Raw genomic sequence first — 6,983 nt, 5'->3', positions numbered from 1 at the left:
CCAGCTGGTCATAGCCAGTGCTGCATGTATCCCAATGGCTTCAAGTCAAAAGCGCCAGGTTGCATCCAACAGGTTTATCTGGAAGCACTAGCTTTCGAAGCACCGCTCCTTCATCAGGTCGTAGTGAGGCAGGATCATAGGACAAAGAGTTTATACCTCAAGATCATACCGTCATACAACTGATGCAATACAATGACCAAACCGAGGTGGTTGGTAAGTCTTTCATCTTTCAGAACGAGTTGCGATTCCTGAATATGGAAACCCCCAGAACATCTTTCAAGTCACGTTCCCGAGACACCTTAAGATTTGAGAAAAAAAAAGAGACATCTCAGCCCAGACAATGCCTTTAAGGTGTGAGGTTGGCGTCTGCCTGTGACCCTGAGTCAGACTGGTTCTGTTTCCGAAGTTGGGATTTTATAAAATGTCACAGGGACTGACTGCCTATAGATTGTGAGCTTATTGAACAACATTGAAGCTGTCTGCAAATGTACATTCAGCCCATAAACGAAACATGTCTGTGGGAGAGAGAGAGAGAGTGTATGTGGGAGAGGGAGAGAGAGAGTGTGTGTGAGAGAGAGAGTGTGTGTGGGAGAGAGAGAGAGTGTGTGTGTGGGAGAGAGAGTGTGTGTGGGAGAGAGAGAGAGAGTGTGTGTGGGAGAGAGAGTGTGTGTGGGAGAGAGAGAGAGAGTGTGTGTGAGAGAGAGAGTGTATGTGGGAGAGGGAGAGAGAGAGTGTGTGTGAGAGAGAGAGTGTGTGTGGGAGAGAGAGAGAGAGTGTGTGTGGGAGAGAGAGAGAGAGTGTGTGTGGGAGAGGGAGAGAATGTGTGTGGGAGAGAGAGAGAGAGAGAGTGTGTGTGGGAGAGGGAGAGAGAGAGTGTGGGAGAGAGAGAGAGTGTGTGTGGGAAAGAGAGAGAGAGTGTGTGGGAGAGGGAGAGAGAGTGTGTGTGTGTGAGAGAGAGAGAGTGTGGGAGAGGGAGAGAGAGTGTGTGTGTGAGAGAGAGAGTGTGTGTGGGAGAGAGAGAGAGTGGGAGAGAGTGTGTGCGTGTGAGGGGGAGAGTGTGTGTGTGTGTGAGTGAGAGAGAGAGTGTGGGCGTGTGAGGGAGAGTGGGAGAGAGTGTGTGTGAGTGAGGGAGAGAGGGAGAGGGTGTGTCTGAAGGAGAGAGTATGTGTGTGAGAGAGAGAGGGAGAGAGTGTGTTTGTGTGACAGAATTTGTATGTGTGACAGAGAGAGTGTGTGTGTGTGTGTGTGAGAGGGGGAGAGAGTGTGTGTGTGTGTGTGTGTAAGATAGAGTGGGAGAGAGTGTGTGTGTGAGTGAGGGAGAGAGTGTGAGTGTGTGAGTGAGGGAGAGAGAGTGTGTGTGAGTGAGGGAGAGAGTGTGTGTGTGAGTGAGGGAGAGAGTGTGTGTGTGAGTGAGGGAGAGAGTGTGTGTGTGAGTGAGGGAGAGAGTGTGAGTGTTTGAGTGAGGGAGAGAGTGTGAGTGTTTGAGTGAGGGAGAGAGTGTGAGTGTGTGAGTGAGGGAGAGAGTGTGAGTGTTTGAGTGAGGGAGAGAGTGTGTGTGTGAGTGAGGGAGAGAGTGTGTGTGTGAGTGAGGGAGAGAGTGTGTGTGTGAGTGAGGGAGAGAGTGTGAGTGTTTGAGTGAGGGAGAGAGTGTGAGTGTTTGAGTGAGAGAGAGAGTGTGCGTGTGAGAGAGAGAGAGAGAGAGAGGAAGAGTGTGTGTGTACGTGTGAGATGAGAGAGAGGGAGAGTGTGTGTACGTGTGAGAGAGGGAGAGAGTGTGTGTACGTGTGAGAGAGGGAGAGAGTGTGTGTACGTGTGAGAGAGAGAGGGAGAGAGTGTGTGTGTGTGTCGAGAGAGAGGGAGAGAGTATGTGTGTGTGTGAGTGAGAGGGAGAGAGTATGTGTGTTGAGAGAGAGCGGGAGAGTGTGTGTTTGTGAGTGAGTGAGAGAGAGTGTGTGCGTGTGAGAGAGAAAGGGAGAGAGTGTGCGTGTGAGAGAGAGAGAGAGAGGGAGAGCGTGTGTGTATGTGTGAGAGAGAGAGAGAGAGGGAGAGTGTGTGTACGTGTGAGAGAGGGAGAGAGTGTGTGTACGTGTGAGAGAGAGAGGGAGAGAGTGTGTGTGTCGAGAGAGAGGGAGAGAGTATGTGTGTGTGAGAGAGAGAGGGAGAGAGTATGTGTGTTGAGAGAGAGAGGGAGAGTGTGTGTTTGTGAGTGAGTGAGAGAGAGTGTGTGCGTATGAGAGAGAAAGGGAGAGAGTGTGTGTGTGTGTGAGAGAGAGAGCAAGAGGGTGTGTGTGTGAGAGAGAGAGCAAGAGGGTGTGTGTGTGAGAGAGTGGGAGAAGGAGACAGTGTGTGTGTGAGTGAGAGCGAGTGTGTGAGTGAGGGAGAGAGAGAGAGAGAGGGAGAGAGTGTGTGTGTGTGAGTGAGGGAGAGAGCGTGTGTGTGTGAGAGAGGGAGGGAGCGAGTGTATGTGTGTGAGAGAGGGAGGGAGTGTGTGTGTGTGTGTGTGTATGTGTCAGAGAGGGAGGGAGTGTGTGTGTGTGTGTGTGTGTGTGTGTGTGTGAGAGGGAGAGTGTGTGCGTGTGAGTGAGGGAGAGTTTGTGTGTGAGAGTGGGAGAGGGAGACAGTGTGTGTGTGTGAGTGAGAGACAGTGTGTGAATGAGGGAGAGAGAGGGAGAGAGTATGTGTGTGAGAGAGAGAGTGTGTGTGTGTGTGAGAGAGAGTGTGTGTGTGTGAGAGAGAGAGAGTGTGTGTGTGTGAGAGAGAGAGAGAGTGTGTGTGTGAGAGAGAGAGGGAGGGAGTGTGTGTGTGTGTGTGAGAGAGAGAGAGGGAGAGAGTGTATGTGTTTGAGAGAGAGGGAGAGAGTGTGTGTGCGTGTGAGAGAGAGAGGGAGAGAGTGTGTGTGCGAGTGAGGGAGAGAGTGTGTGTATGTGAGAGAGGGAGAGAGTATGTGTGCGTGTGAGAGAGGGAGAGTGTGTGTGTGTGAATGAGGGAGAGTTTGTGTGTGAGAGTGGGAGAGGGAGACAGTGTGTGAGTGAGGGAGAGAGAGAGGGAGAGAGTATGTGTGCGTGTGAGAGAGAAAGAGGGAGAGAGTGTGTGTGCGAGTGAGGGAGAGAGTGTGTGTGTGATAGAGAGGGAGAGCGTGTGTGTTTGGGAGAGAGAGGGAGAGAGAGTGTGTGTGGGAGAGAGAGGGAGGGAGAGGGTGAGTGTGAGGGAGAGAGTATGTGCGTGTGAGTGAGGGAGAGTGTGTATGTGAGAGAGAGAGGGAGAGAGTGTGTGTGTGTGAGTGAGGGAGAGTGTGTATGTGAGAGAGAGAGGGAGAGAGTGTGTGTGTGTGATTGAGGGACAGAATGTGTGTGTGTGTGTGAGTGAGGGAGAGAGTGTGTGTGTGTGAGAGAGAGCGAGGGAGAGTGTGTGTACGTGTGAGAGAGAGCGGGAGAGAGCGAGTGTGTGAGAGAGTGTGTATGTGTGTGTGAGAGAGAGTGTATGTGCGTAAGTGAGGGAGAGAGTGTGTGTGTGTGAGAGAGGGAGAGAGTGTGTGTACGTTTGAGAGAGAGCGAGAGGGTGTGTGTGTGAGAGTGGGAGAGGGAGACAGTGTGTGTGTGTGGGAGAGGGAGTGTGTGAGTGAGTGAGAGAGAGGGAGAGAGTGTATGTGCAAGTGAGGGAGAGAGTGTGTGTGAGAGAGATAGAGGGAGAGAGTGGGTCTATGTGAGAGAGGGAGAGAGTGTGTCTATGTGAGAGAGGGAGAGAGTGTGTGTGCGTGAGAGAGAGAGAGTGTGTGTGTGAGAGTGGGAGAGAGTGTGTGTGTGGGAGAGAGAGAGAGTGTGAGTGAGGGAGAGAGAGTGAGGGAGAGAGTGTGTGTGTGAGTGAGGGAGAGAGAGTGTGTGGGAGAGAGAGGGAGAGAGTGTGTGTGTGTGGGAGCGGGAGAGAGTGTGTATATGTGTGTGAGAGAGGTAGAGTGTGTGTGTGTGTGAGAGAGAGTGAGAGCATGTGTGTGTGAGAGAGGGAGAGAGAGTGTGTGAGTGAGGGAGAGAGAGAGAGTGGGAGAGAGTGTGTGTGTGAGTGAGGGAGAGAGAGGGAGAGAGTGAGTGTGTGTGTGTGAGAGAGAGAGGGAGTGAGTGTGTGTGTATGAGTGAGGGAGAGCGTGTGTGTGTGAGCGAGTGAGAGAGAGTGTGTGAGTGAGGGAGAGAGAGAGTGTGTGAGTGAGGGAGAGAGAGAGAATGGGAGAGAGTGTGTGTGTGTGGGAGAGAGAGGGAGAGAGAGTCTGTGGGAGAGAGAGGGAGAGAGTGTGTGCATGTGAGAGAGAGAAGGAGAGGGTGAGTGTGAGGGAGAGAGAATGCGCGTGTGAGTGAGGGAGAGAGAGTGTCTGTGTGTGTGTGAGGGAGAGAGAGAGTGTGTGTGTTTGAGTGAGAGAGGGAGTGTGTGTGCGTGTGAGAGAGAGCGGGAGAGAGCGAGTGTGTGAGAGAGTGTGTATGTGTGTGTGAGAGAGAGTGTATGTGCGTAAGTGAGGGAGAGAGTGTGTGTGTGTGAGAGAGAGAGAGAGAGTGTGTGTACGTGTGAGAGAGGGAGAGAGTGTGTGTGTGTGAGAGAGAGCAGGAGAGAGTGTGTGCACGTGAGCGAGAGGGAGAGAGTGAGTGAGTGTGTGAGAGTGAGGGAGAGCGTGTGTGTGTGGGAGAGAGAGGGGGAGAAAGTGTGTGTGTGAGAGAGGGAAAGAGTGTGTGTGTGAGAGAGAGGGAGAGTGTGCGTCTGAGTGAGGGAGACTGTGTGTGTGAGAGTGGGAGAGGGAGAGGGAGAGAGTGTGTGCACGCTTGAGAGAGAAAGAGGGAGAGTGTGTGTGTGTGAGAGAGAGAGGGAGAGAGTATGTTTGTGTGTGAGTGAGAGAGTGTATATGTGTGTGTGAGAGAGAGGGAGAGAGTATGTGTGTGAGAGAGAGAGCGGGAGAGAGTGTGTGTTTGTGAGTGAGTGAGAGAGAGTGTGTGCATGTGAGAGAGAGATGGAGAGAGTGTGTGCGTGTGAGAGAGAGAGCGAGAGGGTGTGTGTGTATGAGAGTGGGAGAGGGAGACAGTGTGTGTGTGTGTTAGTGAGAGAGAGTGTGTGAGTGAGGGAGAGAGAGAGAGGGAGAGAGTATGTGTGTGAGAGAGAGAGCGGGAGAGAGTGTGTGTTTGTGAGTGAGTGAGAGAGAGTGTGTGCATGTGAGAGAGAGATGGAGAGAGTGTGTGCGTGTGAGAGAGAGAGCGAGAGGGTGTGTGTGTATGAGAGTGGGAGAGGGAGACAGTGTGTGTGTGTGAGTGAGAGAGAGTGTGTGAGTGAGTGAGGGAGAGAGAGAGAGGGAGAGAGTGTGTGTGAGAGAGAGAGACAGGGAGAGAGTGTGTGTGTTTGAGAGAGAGAGGGAGAGAGTGTGTGTGCAAGTGAGGGAGAGAGTGTGTCTGTGTGAGTGAGGGAGAGAGTTTTTGTGTGAGAGATAGAGGGAGAGAGAGTGTGTGTGTGAGAGAGGGAGAGAGTGTGTGTGTGAGAGAGGGAGAGAGTGTGTGTGTGTGTGAGAGAGGGAGAGAGTATTTGTGTGAGAGAGAGAGAGCGGGAGAGAGTGTGTGTTTGTGAGTGAGTGAGAGAGAGTGTGCGCGTGTGAGAGATGGAGAGAGTGTGTGCGTGTGAGAGAGAGAGAGAGCGAGAGGGTGTGTGTGTGTGTGAGAGTGGGAGAGGGAGACAGTGTGTGCGTGTGAGTGAGAGAGAGTGTGTGAGTGAGGGAGAGAGAGAGAGGGAGAGAGTATGTGTGTAAGAGAGAGAGAGAGGGAGAGAGTGTGTGCGTGCGACAGAGAGAGAGCGAGAGGGTGTGTGTGTGTGTGAGAGTGGGAGAGGGAGACAGTGTGTGTACGTGTGAGAGAGGGAGAGAGTGTGTGTACGTGTGAGAGAGAGAGGGAGAGAGTGTGTGTGTGTGTGTGTGAGAGCGAGAGGGAGAGAGTATGTGTGTGTGTGAGTGAGAGAGTGTGTGTGTGTGTGTGAGAGAGGGAGAGAGTATTTGTGTGAGAGAGAGAGAGCGGGAAAGAGTGTGTGTTTGTGAGTGAGTGAGAGAGAGTGTGCGCGTGTGAGAGATGGAGAGAGTGTGTGCGTGTGAGAGAGAGAGAGAGCGAGAGGGTGTGTGTGTGTGTGAGAGTGGGAGAGGGAGACAGTGTGTGCGTGTGAGTGAGAGAGAGTGTGTGAGTGAGGGAGAGAGAGAGAGGGAGAGAGTATGTGTGTAAGAGAGAGAGAGAGGGAGAGAGTGTGTGCGTGCGACAGAGAGAGAGCGAGAGGGTGTGTGTGTGTGTGAGAGTGGGAGAGGGAGACAGTGTGTGTGTGTGAGTGATAGAGAGTGTGTGAGTGAGGGAGAGAGAGAGACAGAGAGTGTGTGTGTTTGAGAGAGAGAGGGAGAGAGTGTGTGTGTGAGTGAGGGAGAGAGTGTGTGTGCGTGTGAGAGAGTGAGGGAGAGAGTGTGTGTGCGTGTGAGAGAGAGCGGGAGAGAGTGTGTGTGTGAGGGAGAGAGAGAGGGAGTGAGTGTGTGTGTGAGGGAGAGCGTGTGTGAGTGTGAGAGAGAGGGAGAGCGTGTGTGTGTGAGTGAGGGAGAGAGAGTGTGTGCGTGTGAGAGAGAGAGGGAGAGAGTGTGTGTGTAAGTGAGGGAGAGAGTGTGTGTGAGAGTGTGTGTGAGAGAGGGAGAGAGTGTGTGTGTGTGTGTGTGTGTGTGTGAGTGAGGGAGAGAGGAAGAGAGTGTGTATGTGGGAGAGGGAGAGAGAGTGTGTGGGAGAGAGAGAGGGAGAGGGTGAGTGTGAGGGAAAGAGTATGTGCGTGTGAGTGAGGGAGAGAGAGAGGGGTGTGTGTGTGTTTGAGTGAGAGAGAGAGTGCATGTGCGTGTGAGAGAGAGCAGGTGAGAGTATGTGTGTGTGTGAGTGAGGGAGAGAGTGTGTGTGTGGGAGAGAGAGGGGGAGAAAGTGTGTGTGAGAGAGGGAAAGAGTGTGTGT

Source organism: Chiloscyllium punctatum, chromosome 50 (genome assembly GCF_047496795.1).
Source record: "Chiloscyllium punctatum isolate Juve2018m chromosome 50, sChiPun1.3, whole genome shotgun sequence".
Lineage (NCBI taxonomy): Eukaryota > Metazoa > Chordata > Chondrichthyes > Orectolobiformes > Hemiscylliidae > Chiloscyllium > Chiloscyllium punctatum.
This window is presented reverse-complemented; position numbering follows the sequence as displayed.